The sequence below is a fragment of the Gekko japonicus genome, unplaced genomic scaffold, assembly GCF_001447785.1.
Source record: "Gekko japonicus isolate JY-2015 unplaced genomic scaffold, Gekko_japonicus_V1.1 scaffold729, whole genome shotgun sequence".
Taxonomy (NCBI): domain Eukaryota; kingdom Metazoa; phylum Chordata; class Lepidosauria; order Squamata; family Gekkonidae; genus Gekko; species Gekko japonicus.
This window is the reverse complement of record NW_015175378.1, coordinates 764,344-779,455: the sequence shown is the minus strand read 5'-3', so window position 1 is coordinate 779,455 and position 15,112 is coordinate 764,344. Positions and strand designations below refer to the sequence as shown.

The 15,112-nt window shown below is 47.4% G+C and overlaps 1 protein-coding gene and 1 long non-coding RNA gene across 2 annotated transcripts in view; one reads left to right on the top strand and one right to left on the bottom strand.

Moving 5' to 3' along the window:
* The window catches only part of LOC107122456 (zinc finger protein 208-like), a gene marked incomplete at its 5' end in the record, with an annotated part of 108,266 nt that overhangs the window by 66,830 nt on the left and 26,324 nt on the right, over window positions 1–15,112 (top strand). The window lies entirely within an intron of this gene.
* Window positions 5,213–14,286, bottom strand: LOC107122466. Its single transcript, XR_001482920.1, has 3 exons — window positions 14,194–14,286; window positions 9,655–9,784; window positions 5,213–5,328 (listed from the first exon to the last, which is right to left on the bottom strand). It is a non-coding gene; the product is annotated as an uncharacterized LOC107122466 (long non-coding RNA).

Here is a 15,112-nt window from a genome sequence, read left to right as displayed (position 1 = left end):
TTCCAGATCAGAGCTGGAATTTTTGGGAGGCCTAGCTCAAGCCATACAACTGAGGAGGAGATTGGATTTATACCCTGCCCTTCACTTGGAGTCTCAGAGCGGCTTACAAACTCCTTTCCCTTCCCCTCCCCTCAACAGACACCCTGTGAGGTGGGTGGGGCTGAGAGAGCTCTTTCAAGAACCGCCCTTTCAAGGACAGCTCTTGTCAGAACTATGGCTTGCCCAAGGTCATCCAGCAGCTGCAAGTGGAGGAGTGGGGAATCAAACCCGGTTCTCCCAGAATAGAGTCCATGCACTTAACCACTACAGCAAACTGCAGGAGCCCATGGAACAAACTAAATGCTACACGCCCGCTTAAAAGATTGTTAAAGTTATGAATGAATCTTTATTCTGAAAACTCACTGTGTGTCAAACTGAACAACAAAGGACACGTACCAAACCCTAGGCTATACCTATCCAAAGAGGTGTTCATCAAGGATATATTCTTGCACCACATCTATTCAATTTATATTTAAATGACTTTGTCCCAGGTCTACAAAATATCACACCATGTTTGGGAAACTGACCGGTGCCTGCCCTACTACATACTGATAACATTGTCCTACTATCACAAACTCAGATTGGCCTAAAACAAGCCATTAAAGCATTTATTGCCTATTGCAACGACGAGCCATTGGAGATAAGTGAAGATGAACCCAAAATTATGGTGTTTACCAAGTCAACAAGAAGATCTAACGAAAGATGGAAAAATCGGAATGTACAAATGACGAGGTCAATGAATTTAGATATCTAGGAATTGTACTCCAGCCAGACGTATCATGGTCCAAACACGTTCAATATCTTAAACAGAACATCGACCTAGTATTACTAGCCTTGAAGACGTTCTTCTACATCCAGGGTGAGAATGAGGGAAGGAGACAGAGAAACATGAGGATATGGGGGTTGCCAGGAAAAATGGGATAGGGGCAATGTTCCCTCTAAGCCATGGAGTCTTGTAAGCAAAAATTCCGCATTGTGAGCTCCTGGCATTAAAGTTGTGAGCGAGCCATTTGGCTACTGCATCAATTAGTTTGCTGTGGAGCCTTCCTTCCTGAGCTAGGACAAAAAATGTGTGAGCCAGAGGCTAAAAACTTGTGAGCTAGCTCACACTAACTCAGCTTAGAGGGAACACTGGATAGGGGATACAGTGGGAAATGAGGTGCCACCCAGAACTGTGCCAAACATGGAAGGAACACACTGGAACATTCAAACCCCACCCCCACGTGCTCGTTGCATCGTAAGCTAAAGTCGACGGTGAAAGGCATCATTCGTGAAAAATAAAGCTGGGCGCCTCAATATTGGCCACTAACTTCAGGATGACGGTGGAATTTGCAGTGCCCAAAATGAAGGCAATTGAACCATTTTGGCACAAATTGGCTTTATGATGACATTCCCCTACTCAGAGTTGGGTTGTTTTTTTTAAAGAGCTGCTGGAACTCTCAAGGGGCAAATGACGTTTTCAATCTGTATACTGAAAACTCATGACGTTTTAAACATTTTAAAAAGAATTTTGCCAAAGAGGTTCCGGAACTCCATTCCGGTGCGTTCCTAGGGGGGGAAAAGCCCTGCGTCTGCTACTTCCAATGGAAGCAAAGGTTTCCTCATGAGAAGACAGGAAAGGGCCACAGCACAGACAGGAAGGGTCGAAAATATCTCCCATCTAAAAGACTTAATGGGCTTTAAAACGTTACCTGAGCTGCCAGATGCAGTGTGGTGTAGTAGTGAGAGTGTCCGACCAGGATCTAAGAGACATGGCTTTAAATACCCAGAACTCCTCCACGGACGCTTCCTGGGCGACCTGGGGCCAGTCACACCCTCTCAGTCAGCCCTAACTCAGATGGTCGTTGTGAGGAGAATTTTTTTTCGTAGAGGAGCAGTGCGGGGGGGGGGGGCAGAAACTGCTTTGTGTTCCAATAAACCTGCACAGAGAGGGTAGAAAATATCCCCTCCTTTAAAACAAGGGAGGAGGTTTGTATGTGTGTGAAGAATGTCCCTTTGCTATCAGAGGCAGTTAGGTGTAGTGGGCAGAGTGCCTGACTCGGATCTAGGAGTTCCAGGTTCAGATCCCCCCACTTTTGCACTAAAAGTTGCTGGCTTTTCCCACAGGGTTGTTGTGAGGATAAAATGGAGAAAAGGACAACACAAGCCACTTTGGGTCCTCACAGTGAAGAAAGGGGAGTGTGATATTTGTTATACATCTAATTTTGACTACCGTTTGCCAGGAAAGGATAATCTCTGAGGATGTTGCTTTGTCCCACGTTGCAACAAATCTTTTCTCGGGAGGCAGAGCTAGTCTTTAAATATTGGCCTGGGACATTCCTGGAGATTTGGCAGAGACGGTAGAAAATATCCCCTCCTTTAAAACAAGGGAGGATGTTTGTATGTGTGTGAAGAATGTCCCTTTGCTATCAGAGGCAGTTAGGTTTAGTGGGCAGAGTGCCTGATTCGGATCTAGGAGTTCCAGGTTCAGATCCCCCCCCACTTTTGCACTAAAAGTTGCTGGCTTTTCCCACAGGGTTGTTGTGAGGATAAAATGGAGAAAAGGACAACACAAGCCACTTTGGGTCCTCACAGTGAAGAAAGGGGAGTGTGATATTTGTTATACATCTAATTTTGACTACCGTTTGCCAGGAAAGGATAATCTCTGAGGATGTTGCTTTGTCCCACGTTGCAACAAATCTTTTCTCGGGAGGCAGAGCTAGTCTTTAAATATTGGCCTGGGACATTCCTGGAGATTTGGTGGTGGCCCCTGGGGAGGGAAGGGTACAGGGAGGGGGGGCCTCAGCAGGGTGTCGTGCTGTAGAGTCACCCTCAAGAGGGGCCATTTTCTCCTGGGGAGCTGATCTGGGCCACTGTGAATCCTAGTGCGCACCAATAAGGTCGCCTGGATCCTGATATAGACCTATCATAGACTGGGTCTTGTAAACACAGCTTATTAAGGAATTGGGGGGGAGTGTTGGGTGTGAGTGTGTTCACGCATATAAGCCGGCCTCGGACCGGCCGGTGTATCCTTAGTTCTGATGTAACCAATCAACTCGAGCTGATGTCACGATGCCACGCCTGGAACTCCACTACATTATAGGCAGAAACCCCAGTTTGTTTTCCCAGGGGAAGAAAGACAGAAGAGTTTCTGTTGGGGTGGCAAAGGAGGCCTCAGTTCACCTCCTTGATCTTCCAAACTTCCAGAGAGATTTTCCCTGAACTGCAGAATAGGGAGAAGAGACACCCCCCTCCGCAATTTGTCTTGTCTTCAATAATTTTCTCAGATTATTTTATGTTAAAGACGATGTGGTAAAGAGGACGTGGGCGTGGTCCATGCCTGGCATGGCTCCCACTGGGACCTGCTCTGAACTGGCCAAGGAAGGGCAGAGGGTCAGGAGGAGAAGCCCTTCTGCCTCCCGAATCCCCTCTCGTCGCCTGGAAGGCGGCTACCGAGTCTCTCGCCTGGCTTCTCATCCTCTGCCCACCACCTTCCTCATGTGGACGCTCACGTTCTCCTCCACCAAGATTGTGCCTGCAACTTGCCATGAAACCCAGCCAATTCCACTCCAAGGGGTGGTGACTTGAGAGGGCCCCAAACCTGGAGATTCTTCCCTCTAAGCTCCAGGCCCGTAGCCAGAATTTCCTTTTTTTGGGGGGGGGATTTAAATTTCTTGGGGGGGGGGACCAAGTTGATTAAAGTTAAAGTTTCCCCACCTTGGACCCCTCCCCCCTGCTGACTCACTCGTTTCCTAATTCCAAAGGGAAGCTTCCCTGTGGAAATGAAAAACTCCTGTGAGGCATGCCCGGGAGTTCCAGTTTTCACCGGGGGATTGGCAAGCAGTGCACAAGGTCTGCTGAGTCTGCATGAGTTTGCTGAGAAAATAAACTTAGCTACAGTGGGCAAGATAGGAGAGTTTCAGCGTAAAGAACATTCTGTTAAGAACATACTGTGATCTTAGCTTAGAGTCTTTCCTCTTGTAACGTTTCCACTGTACAGGGCAGAGGAGGGGAGAAACAAGTGAGCCTAATAAAACGCTACTGACATCCAGTACTATGGAACAGCTTGGGACAGAGAGACAGCTTGAGAACTTGGTCAGAGAGCTTCAACAGATCTCTGTGTGTTGTGTCATTACTGAACCCTCAAACCTACACTTCCCAATGCGCCCCTAGCCAGCTGGGGTCAGGGTCCTCCTATGGCTCTCTTGCCCGGCGCTCCGCCAGCAGGCAGGCAGGGCGGACGCCTTCCCCGGAGACGGAAGGTGGCTGAAATCTGGCAGGCATGCTGGGAGAGCAGGCGGTGTCTCCTCACCTGCAGCGGCCGCCTTTTCTTCTTTCTCCTGGTCAGCCGGCTGCAAGCCCAGCCTCCCCTACTGGCATGCAGTGCACCAACCACCTGCTGCTCTCCCTTTTACAGGGGCCGGGTAGGAAAGCCAGGCGGCAAGGCAAGGCAAGGCGATGGAGGAACACGCCGGTGCGCTCGCCCACTCAGAGAGCTGCCAGCCAGTCAAGGTGAGCACAGCTGCCGCCAGCTCAGGACCCACAGGACCCCTCCCCCCGAACCACCAGCCCGGGATGGTGCCGGCGGGGCTGCTGACAGGCAGAGACAAGCCCCACTTGGGGAAGGGGTGGCAGCAGTGGGAGGGGAGTATTCTGGGGGGCCCAGGGTGTTGGGGGCCCTGGGATGCAGGGAAACTCGTGGGGCCTTGGAAGGAAGTCAGGGGGCCTAAACCCCTTTGGGTCAAGGGCCGTGGAGTGAACCACGGACTTTCGAGACACAGATCACAAACTTTGCCACTGAGCAAGGGACCCCCCTCTGGTCTGATCAAATCAACGATACCTTTCCTCCTCTCCTCCCATCAGCCTCACTCACTCAAAAGAAAGGACACCGTGTCAAATAGAAAGGCCAAGGAAGAAAAGATGTGCCGCAGGGATTTCCTAGCAGGAACCTAACTGGATATTGTTCCCCTCTCCCGATCAGAGCCCTCTCCATCAACTGATTTCTCTTTACAGCATGAAAGTACTTTATGCATTCTTTCTCAGGGGCTCTAAGGTCCCCAAGTGTGGGAGCTCCATTCTTTTCTCTGTAGCAAATGAACGTGCGCCCTGAAATCCATGAGGGTCAAAGGAAGACGCCACCTTCTCTTCCATGAAAATTACAGAAGGGAAAAGATCCTTACCCAGAGAGACCACGGTCTCGAGATTTTCTTCTGTGACATCCCAGTAGATTTTTCTCTGGCCTGCATCCAGGAGAGCCCATTCCTCCACTGTGAAGAACACGGCTACCTCCTCAAAGGACACCGGGGGTCTCTGAAAGAGGAAAATATGGCCCAGTTGTTCATCTATTCTAGTCCCCGACTACTCAAAAAAGGAAGTAGAATCCCATTGGCCAGTCAACGGATTAAAGCGTGATACAGGTCAAACTGATGACAATGAAAATGGCATTTGTTTCTTTTTCAGCCTCTGACAGGTATAATATACTGAAGCTCTCCAAGAAATATAAACTCAGACCATTGTAAAGAACTGGGCCTCTCACTCCTGAAATTCTTCCGTCATAGCAGCAAAATATGGCCAATTGCATCTTTGGGGGTCAGGCCATGGAGAATGCCAAAAACAAAACTGCGAGTGCAGCAACCTACAGGGGCTAGTAAGAACAGACAAAGAACTGCCCTGGATCAGTCCTGGGGGTCCAACTAGCTGACAAAAATACAGAAATCCTGGATGGATGTTCTTATCAGTGGCTATTAGCCACAAGGTATAGATCGGGGCTCTGGGGCAAGTGATGCTCTGTCTTCTTGGTGCTTGGGGGGGGGGTCAACAGTGGGAGGGCTCCTAGTGTCCTGGCCCCACTGGTGGACCTCCTGATGGCACTGGTATTTCTGGCCACTGTGTGACACAGAGTGTTGGACTGGATGGGCCTTTGGCCTGATCCAACATTGGCGTCTCTTATGTTCTTAACCCAGGATGGTTGGTGAAAACACATTCACGTGGGTGAAAACACAAGTACCCCACCCACAACCACTCTGCAGGGAAGCTTCCCTCCCGATGCTCCCTCCGGCCAGCTCTTCCTCCTCCACTCCCGTCCACACATATTTTCTCTCCCTCCCCTATTCTTGCCCAGGAGCTGCTGGTGAAACCCTAAACTCACCTTTCCTGCAGACATGCAAAAGCCAAAATCTCCCTCCAGCCGGGGGAAACAAGAAAGAGGAGAGGCGCCGTGGGACTGCATATCCCATACATTTCCTTCTCCACTTCGAGGAAAAAACACTCCCTCGACACCTAGAAAATGCTGGGTTGACCTCTCTGGTGCTCGCAAGTCCTTCTGGGAAATGTAGTCCCCTGTAACAGCAACACCCAAAGGAAATTTAAAAACTATTAGGTAACATGGAATAGGAGGTTTCTTTACTCATTTGTGGGGCAGCCTCCTGTAATGGAATAGGAGGTTTCTTTACTCATTTGTCGCTTTGTGGGGCAGCCTCCTGTGTGTGTATGAATAATAAATCTTCTTCCTTGTTTTATGAAACCCACTGCTTCAGTGACCTCTGTCCTCTTCAGGCTCAAGACAAGACTGACCTCACAGCACTGACCCAAAGCCTTTCCACTCACTACCCTAAGAACACCTTCTCACTTTATCAATGGAGATACGACATTAGACATTGAGATCCAGAAAGGCACACGGCAGGGATGCCCTCGATCTCCTCTATTATTCATCTTCGCACTTGAAACATTAAATGATACTGTAAGAGGAAACCCGCAAATACAAGGCCTTAGGGCGAAAGGAGAGGAATTTAAGCTATTGGCCTATGCAGATGACATTGTTTTCATAATAGAAGACCTACTACTGACAATCACTCACTTAATGGAAACACTACAAGAATATGGTGATATGGTGGGCTTAAAAATTAATTTGAAAAAAACAAAAATAATAACAAAGAATTGTACACCTTCTATGACACAAGAAATCCAAACATTAACATAAGTTGAGATAGTAAAAAAAAATACTTAGGAATAATATTATCTAACAAAAATAGTAGTCTCATAGAAGATAATTACTATAAGTTACTGGAAGAAATTAGAAAAGATTTACAACGTTGGAAAGACAGTCAGCTATCTCTAATGGGTAGAATAGCGACCATTAAAATGAATATATTGCCAAAATTCCTTTTTTAAGCTCAAAATATACCTATTTTAAAAAACTCACAATCCTTTATGGATATGGATAAAATCATTTAAAAAAATTATTTGGTACTCCAAACGGGCAAGAATTAAATGGAGAACTTTAGAAAATAGGAAAGAAAGGGGAGGGTTTGGGTTACCAAATTGGAAATTATACTACCAGGCAGCAGCTCTAAATTGGCTAAAGGATTGGATCTGCTTTGAAAATATTAGAAACTTAAAACTGGAAGGACATGATCTAAACATGGGATGGCACGCATATGTGTGGTGAGGGAAGGATAAAATTCATTATAATTTCAGACATTATATTATAACAGGAGCTCTAGTGCGGATATGGAATGAGATTAAAGAAAGATATTACACTAAGATACCGAGATGGGTATCCCCACTGGAAGCATTTATTATACCCTCCCTTATCAATGCATGTGATAGAGAAAGTTATGATACTCTATTAGACAAGAATAATAATCTAAAATCTAAGGAGAGTCTATTATCCCTTTATAATATTAAATTAACCTGATGGGAAACAATGCAATTACAATCTAGATATTCTAAAGATGTGAAAATAGGATTTGAGGAAACTAAGACACAATTGGATAAGATCTGGCTATCAACAAGTGATAAAATGATACAGAAAATATATAGACTTTTGTTAGCAGAACTTATGCTAGAAGATACAGTTGGTCCAACAAGGATAACTTGGTTGAAGGATATAGGTTACAATATAGACATAGATAAATGGGCAAATACATGGAAATCAGTAAAGTATATGAGAAGTATTAATTACAAAGAAAACATCTATAAAGTGTTCCATCGGTGGTACTGGTCACCAGACAAAATAGCTAAATGTAATTCATTGTTATCGAAAAATTGCTGGAAATGTAAAACAAGTGACGGAACCTTTTTTCACATGTGGTGGCATTGTGAAAAGGTGTGTAGATATTGGAAGATGATACAAAATATTATTATGGAAATTACAAATATCAAAATTGATTTGTTACCTGAAATTGTTCTGTTAAATATGATACCGGAAAGTTACAAATGGAAAGATAAATATATGATAATTTATATACTTACAAGTGCTAGACTTTTGCTTGCTAAATATTGGAAACAAGAACCTCTTCCCGCACGAGAGGAAACAGCATGTAAACTGTTGGAAATGGCGATGGACAAATTAAGTTTAATTCTCCAAGGGAAGGAGGATAATATTTTTGTGGAAAGATGGATGCATTTGTATGATTGGATTAATTTGAGGTGGGAACTTTAGACTCCAGTGTATATAAGGAGAAATATGTAAGTGGATGTATACTATGGAAAATGAAAATAAAATTTACCCAAAAAAAAAAAAAGAAAGAAAAAGAAAAAAAGAACACCTTGTCACTGAGGGGAAGCCTTATACCATGGCTGACGCAGGCCTATTCAGACTAAGATCCCGACACCCAGCAATACGATCTGCACAAATCCTGCAATCACAATATTTTGATCTAGGGAATGAATGGTTGCAAACTTGGATGCAATCAGTTCCACCGATATCCATAACCTGATGAACACCTATGAGCGGCCCGCAGGATTTGGCTTGCCATGTAATTAAAGTATGGAAGATGGCCAATAGAATACGAACAGGCAGGGGTCGTTTCGTAGAAAAAGAGCTAGGGGAACTCATTAGCATAATTCATTAGCATATGCCACACCCCCTGAAGTCACCGGAAGTGTGTCATAAGGCCACACACCCCGCCCCCAACGGTCCCGGCCGCCGGCGCCGGCCTTGCAGCTCCACTGCTGAGCCCCATGAGGGGCCCGGCGGTGGACCTGCAAGGCTGGCAGGAGTGCGAGGAAGCCCCGCCAAGGCCCTCCCTGGGCCCAGGCAGGCAGGGGTGGGGAGAGGCAGGGAGGAAGCAACTTACCCTCCCTCTTCTCCTGCCTCCTCCTGGCTGAATGTGGGCCGGAAGCGGGGCAGCCGGAAGCAGGGGGCGGGGCTTTGTCATGTGCCCCGCCCCTCGTACCTCACCTGGGGGAACTGCGATCCCCCCGATCCCCCCCGAAATGACCTCTGTGAACAGGCTTTGGCAGTTGTGCAGGCCTTTTGTTTAAATGGGGCAAAACACCTGGACCTGAATGTGAACATGGTGCAGCCCGACAATGTCGAGCTTTCCGGGGAGATGTGATGGAGCTCTTTCAACTCTCCCCAGCTGCTCTTGAGTGGATTGAAAATAGTATTTAGGGGGATTACCCAATCAGTCTGCATACCCATTGTATCAGCTAGGTTATGTATTTTATATTACTATATGCTTCCTGTGTGTAACTCTGCCATACAATAAATAATAATGAATAATGATAAGCCATATGCCACGAGAACAAAAAGGAAACTATGTGGAATGTGTTTCTAAATACAAGACAGCCAAAAGAAGACGCCCCCCTCTTCTCTTCCATGTTCATAATCAAAGGGGGAAAGAGCCTTACACAGAGAGGCCACGGCCTCATAATTTTCCTCCATCACTTCCCAGAAGACTTTTCTTTGGCCTCGATCCAGCAGAGCCCATTCCTCCTCCGTGAAGGACACAGCTACCTCCTCAAAGGACACTGGGGACCTCTGAAAGAGGAAAATATGGACCACTTGATCATCTGTTCCTCTACCTGAGCTTTCACAGAGGAAAAAAAGGACCCCACTTCCCACTCAATGGATTAAAATTTTATTTATTTATTTAATTTATACCCCACCCTCCCCGCGAGCAGGCTCAGAGCGGCTTACATAATTGGTTTATAATGACCATTAATTCACATAAAAACAGTTTAAAATTTCAAACACAGTAAAACATAAACTCATAAAGTGCTAGTTCTGATACATTGGGTACATAAGATGGCATGCTGGAAATACAATGCAACCAAACAGTTTGCCACTCAATGGTCTTCCCGAGCACAGTGGTGGAGGCCAGATGTTAAAGCTACGGGCCGGCTCGTTGGTAGTAGTGGGGGCGGCTCCTAGTTGAAAGCCTGGTGGAAGAGCTCCGTCTTGCAGGCCCTGCGGAACTGCACAAGATCCCGCAGGGCCGTGATCTCCTCCGGGAACTGGTTCCACCAGTACGGAGCCGCCACCGAGAAAGCCCTGGCCCTAGTGGTGGCGAGCCTGGTATCCTTGGGGCCCGGAACAGTCAGTCAGTTCTGGGACCCCGACCTCAGTGCTCTTTGGGGTATATATGGGGAAAGGAGGTCCCTCAGGTATGTCGGACCCTGGCCATATAGGCCTTTAAAGGTAAGCACCAGCACCTTGAAGCAAATTCTGTATGCTATTGGCAGCCAGTGCAGCACCTTCAGCACAGGCTGGATGTGCTCCCATCTGGGAAGGCCCATCAAAAGCACTAGCTGCAGCTTCCGAATTTGCAACAGGGGCAGCCCCATGTAGAGAGCGTTACATTAGTCTAGTCTTGAGGGGACCGTCCCATGGATCACCGTAGCTAGGTCACTGCAGTTGAGGAAGGGAACCAACTGCCTGATCAGCCAAAGATAATAAAAGGCCGACCTGGCAGTGGCCTCCATTGTTAAGGCGGGATCCAGGAGCACTCCCAAACTCCTAACCCCTGGCGCTGGCACCAAAGCATGTGAGACATCAAATTGATGCCAAGGAAAACTGCATTAACTTTTTAAAGCCCCTGATAGTTGTAATACATGGAAAGTCTCTAAGAAACACAAGTTCAGAAAATTGCACAAAACCGGGCTTCTCTTGGTCATCATGTCCAAGTAAATGATAAAACCAAAAAACCTAACTGACTGTAAAGAAGAAGAAGAAGAAGAAGAGATTGGATTTATACCCGGCCCTTCACTACCCAAAGGAGTTTCAGAGCGGCTTACAAACTCCTTTCCCTTCCCCTCCCCACAACAGACATCCTGTGATGTAGGTGGGGCTGAGAGAGCTCTTGACGGAAACTGCTCTTTTTCAAGGACAGCTCTTATCAGAACTACGGCTTGCCCAAGGTCGTCCAGCCAGGTGCAAGTGGAGGAGTGGGGAATCAAACCCGGCTCTCCCAGATTAGAGTCCACGCACTTAACCACTACACCAAACTGGCTCTCCATGTCTGCTATTCTATCTTGCACATTTAACCCCACATACATGGACACTGTGATTCTAGAGGCAGTTTCTACTTTAAACATTTTTCTTGGCAGAGACATGTTAGCCACATGGGCTTCTTGCCTCCTGTGCCAACGCCCAAATGATGAACACAACCAGCGAGACTACAGTAGCAGACAACGCTTTCTTCAAACAAAGGGGACCTCGGCGGCAAAACCTGAGGAATCCACTAGAATAACATCAACATCAGCCTTTAATGCAACGTAATAAATAAACAACTTTTAGACATGCACAGATGTCTGTTAGATTATAGACTTTCCACCTTCCCTTATGTCCATATAAGTACATTTGCCGAGCATAATATTGTTGTCTCCAGGGTTCAAGAATCACACGCCACACAGATATCTGCAGAAGCTGTCTGACCTTCAGAGAAGCTCAGCAGTGCTTTATAAGCGACAAGCATAAACAGCATACAGTGAAAACTCAAAGGAATGTGTTGTGCAGACAGCTCTTCCTCTCTTATCAGCACCTCAGGGTGATCTCAGCAAAAACCAGCAGATGTTTTTACCAGTTCCTTGAACACAGTTGCCAATCTCCCTGTGGGAGCATACCTCTGAGTTTGCCTCTCAGTGAAATGTCCCCACATAATATCTCTTTTGCCCTTTGTCTCTTTGGCCTCACAAAACGACTCCTCTGTGTTTAAGTAACACTTCTGCTTAATCAACTGTGTTGTGGAACATCTTGCCTACTTTGCCACATCCTGTTTTGCGCAGTAGCTGAAATTAGTTTTGCCTCAGCCTATCAGGCACTTTGTGTTATTCTAAGGCTTACATCCAGCTCTGTAAAAACAAACTGGCCTAATTAAGCTCATCATATATTTTGTTCTATATTTTTCCTAACAAACCCCAGGCCTACTCATTCCAGGCTGTGTGATCCTCAGGGTTTGGCAGGCGAGAGAAACAGGGCATAGAACCTCCGGCACCAACAGGCCGCCTCAGAGACCTTTCCAGATATTAAGGCCTTGTTCAATTACTGCAGTATGCACACCATGCCTAGTGCATCATCTCAAAAGATTTTGCATTTCATAGAATAGAAGCTGTTTAAGGCAAAGATAAACACCTTGCAAAAAACTTTCTAAAGTGTGTGTGTGTGGGGGGGAGTATTAGTCTACAATAAAATGAAAGCTATGATGTGGGAGTTGTGATGCCAAAAGTGAAGGGAATGGACACATTAACAATCCAGATTAACAACAGAAAATCCCTCCAGTATTTTGCAGTGGGAGTGATGGTTTACTCCCGAGAAGCCAGGCAGGTGGAAGAAGCACAGAGCGAGAGGGTGGAGTTGATTCCCTCTTCCACAAAAGAAACCTTCAGACCAATGTTCCCTCTAAGCTGTGGAGTCTTGTGAGCCAAAAATTCTACTTTGTGAGCTACTGGCATTAAAGTTGTGAGCAGGCAATTTGGCTACTGCATAAGTCAGTTTGCTCTGGAGCCACCCTTCCTGAGCTAAGACAAAAATGTGTGAGCTGGAGGCTAAAAAACTGTGTGCTAGCTCACACTAACTCAGCTTAGAGGGAACGTTGCTTCAGACCAGTTCCCAATTCAGAGGTCTTCTTGAGGGCGATGCTCACTGGGATTGAACACCAAAGAAAGCAACAGTGGCCCCGGTCACACCGGCTGGATAACGCAGGGTGGAGGCTTGGCTAATTGCTCCGGTGCAATTAGAGCCGCCAGAACGCGATCCGATGTTGGCATCAAACCACGGGTCCTGTCTTCCCCGCCTGCGCATTAACAAGGGGCCAGAGGGAAATGCAGCAGCGTGCCGGCGCGATCACACTGCAGGAGTCCGGAGGCAGCCCGTGGCAAACCGTTTGCCTCTAAATCTGAGGTACTGTTTTTTTATTGTGCTTTTTCGGCGGTATGCCACGGGTTGGCCACGGGCGCGCTCCACTTGCCAGATGTTGCGGTGTGATTGCGCCCTGATAATCCGCCCACCACCCGTGGCTCTCCCACGGCAAATTCGCCGTGTGACTGGGACCAGTATACACTTAAAACACCATTACCAGAGGAGAATAGAGCCAAACGCCTCAGATTAGCCTGGGGAGGGTGCAAAAAAATAACACTGCCAGTTAGGGTTGGCATCCTCCAGGTGGGGCCTGGAGATCTCCCGCTTTGACAACTGATCTCCAGCCGGCAGAGATCAGCTCCCCTGGAGAAAATGGCTGCTTTGGGTGGGCTCTAGGGCATTGGACCAGGCTGAGGCCCCTCCCCTCCCCAAACCCCGCCCTCTCCTGGATCCACCCCCAAAGTCTCCAGGTATTTTCCAACCCAGACCTGGCAACCCTACTGCCAGTGCAGCCAGCTAAGGGGGTACGGTTGCCAGCCTCCAGGTGGGGCCTGGGGATTTCCCGCTTTTACAACTGATCTCCAGCCGGCAGAGATCAGCTCCCCTGGAGAAAATGGCTGCTTTGAAGAGTGGACTCTGTGGCATTGTCCCATGCTGAGGCCCCTCCCCCAAACTCCGCCCCCTCCTGGCTCCACCCCCAAAGTCTCCAGGTATTTTCCAACCCAGACCCGGCAACCCTATAAGGCGCCCACAGGAAGACTCTACAATGAACCCTGCTGGATCAGACCTGGGGGTCCGTCTAAATTTTCATAATAAAATAAGCCCAGGATTGTTGCAGGGAACACAGCCAAAGTGGGTGGGAAAAGAAGCCCTCCCCCCAAATCTTGCCCGGGGAAGCCTCTCTCCTGCTCCTCCGTCAGCCCCCTTCAAACGTATTTTCTTTCCCCTCCACGAAAATAGATCCAGGTGGTCAAGCCGTGTTGGTCTGAAGGAGTAGAACAAACTTAGAGTCCTTAAGGTGCCAGTGGATTCTTGTCCTTTCCCCTCCGTTATTCTTGCCCTGGACCTGTTTGGGGAAATCCTAAACTCACCTTTCCTGCAGACCTGCAAAAGCAAGATTCTCCCTCCAGCCGGCGGAGAGGAGAAGGAAGAAGAAGAGCCCTGCCGACCTCCATATTCCCCAAATGTCTTTCTCCAGCTCGATTAAGAACCACCGCCTTCAAAGGCAGGGTTGACGTCTCTCGTCCTCGCAAGGCTTTCTGGGAAGTGTAGTTCCCTGAAATAAGCAGACCCAGGTGGAAGAACAGGACAGATGTATTTGCAAAGAGGTTTGTGTGGCCTGGCTTCCCACGATAGCCCCAGTGCATGAGAGACCAGGCGCCCTGAGTCCATTTTGGGGGCAGGGCAATAAATAAATAAATAAATACCCGTTATTTGATAACTAATATTGTAATTTAAAACACTCCTGCCAAAGAAGAAGTATTTTACAAATTTGACAAAGCAGTAGTTAGGATGTTGGCAGCAAGATAAAGCAACCTTTCTTTCTCTTAATTTCTCTCCCTCTTTACCACACATTTCTCATTCATTTCTGTCTCCCTTCACCTAATTTTTGTGTGTGTGTGTCCCCCTCCCCCTTTATTTTCACTTCTTGGTCTCAAGACCTTCTCATCCCCATCCTGTTTGGTGACAGAATGCATTTAAGAGTAGCATAGTAGCAAACCTTTGCTAATACTATGAAGACATGGCACTGGGTTTGCTGGGTACTGTACATTGCACTGGGTCTGCTGGGCTTTCACCCCCACCCCACCCCTGCTTGGGCTGCGATTCTGTGCTTGACATCAGCTGGCATTGCAACAATGGCACTGGGTTCTGTTGGGCACTCGGTGATTGCACTTGTTCTGCTGGGCTTGCAAAAATGCCCCCCCCTTCAGTTTCTACTACAGAGATTCTCTGGTTTGACTTTAGTCCTTTGGAAACAATGGGGGACAGGGGCACCTTCTTTAGGGGTTA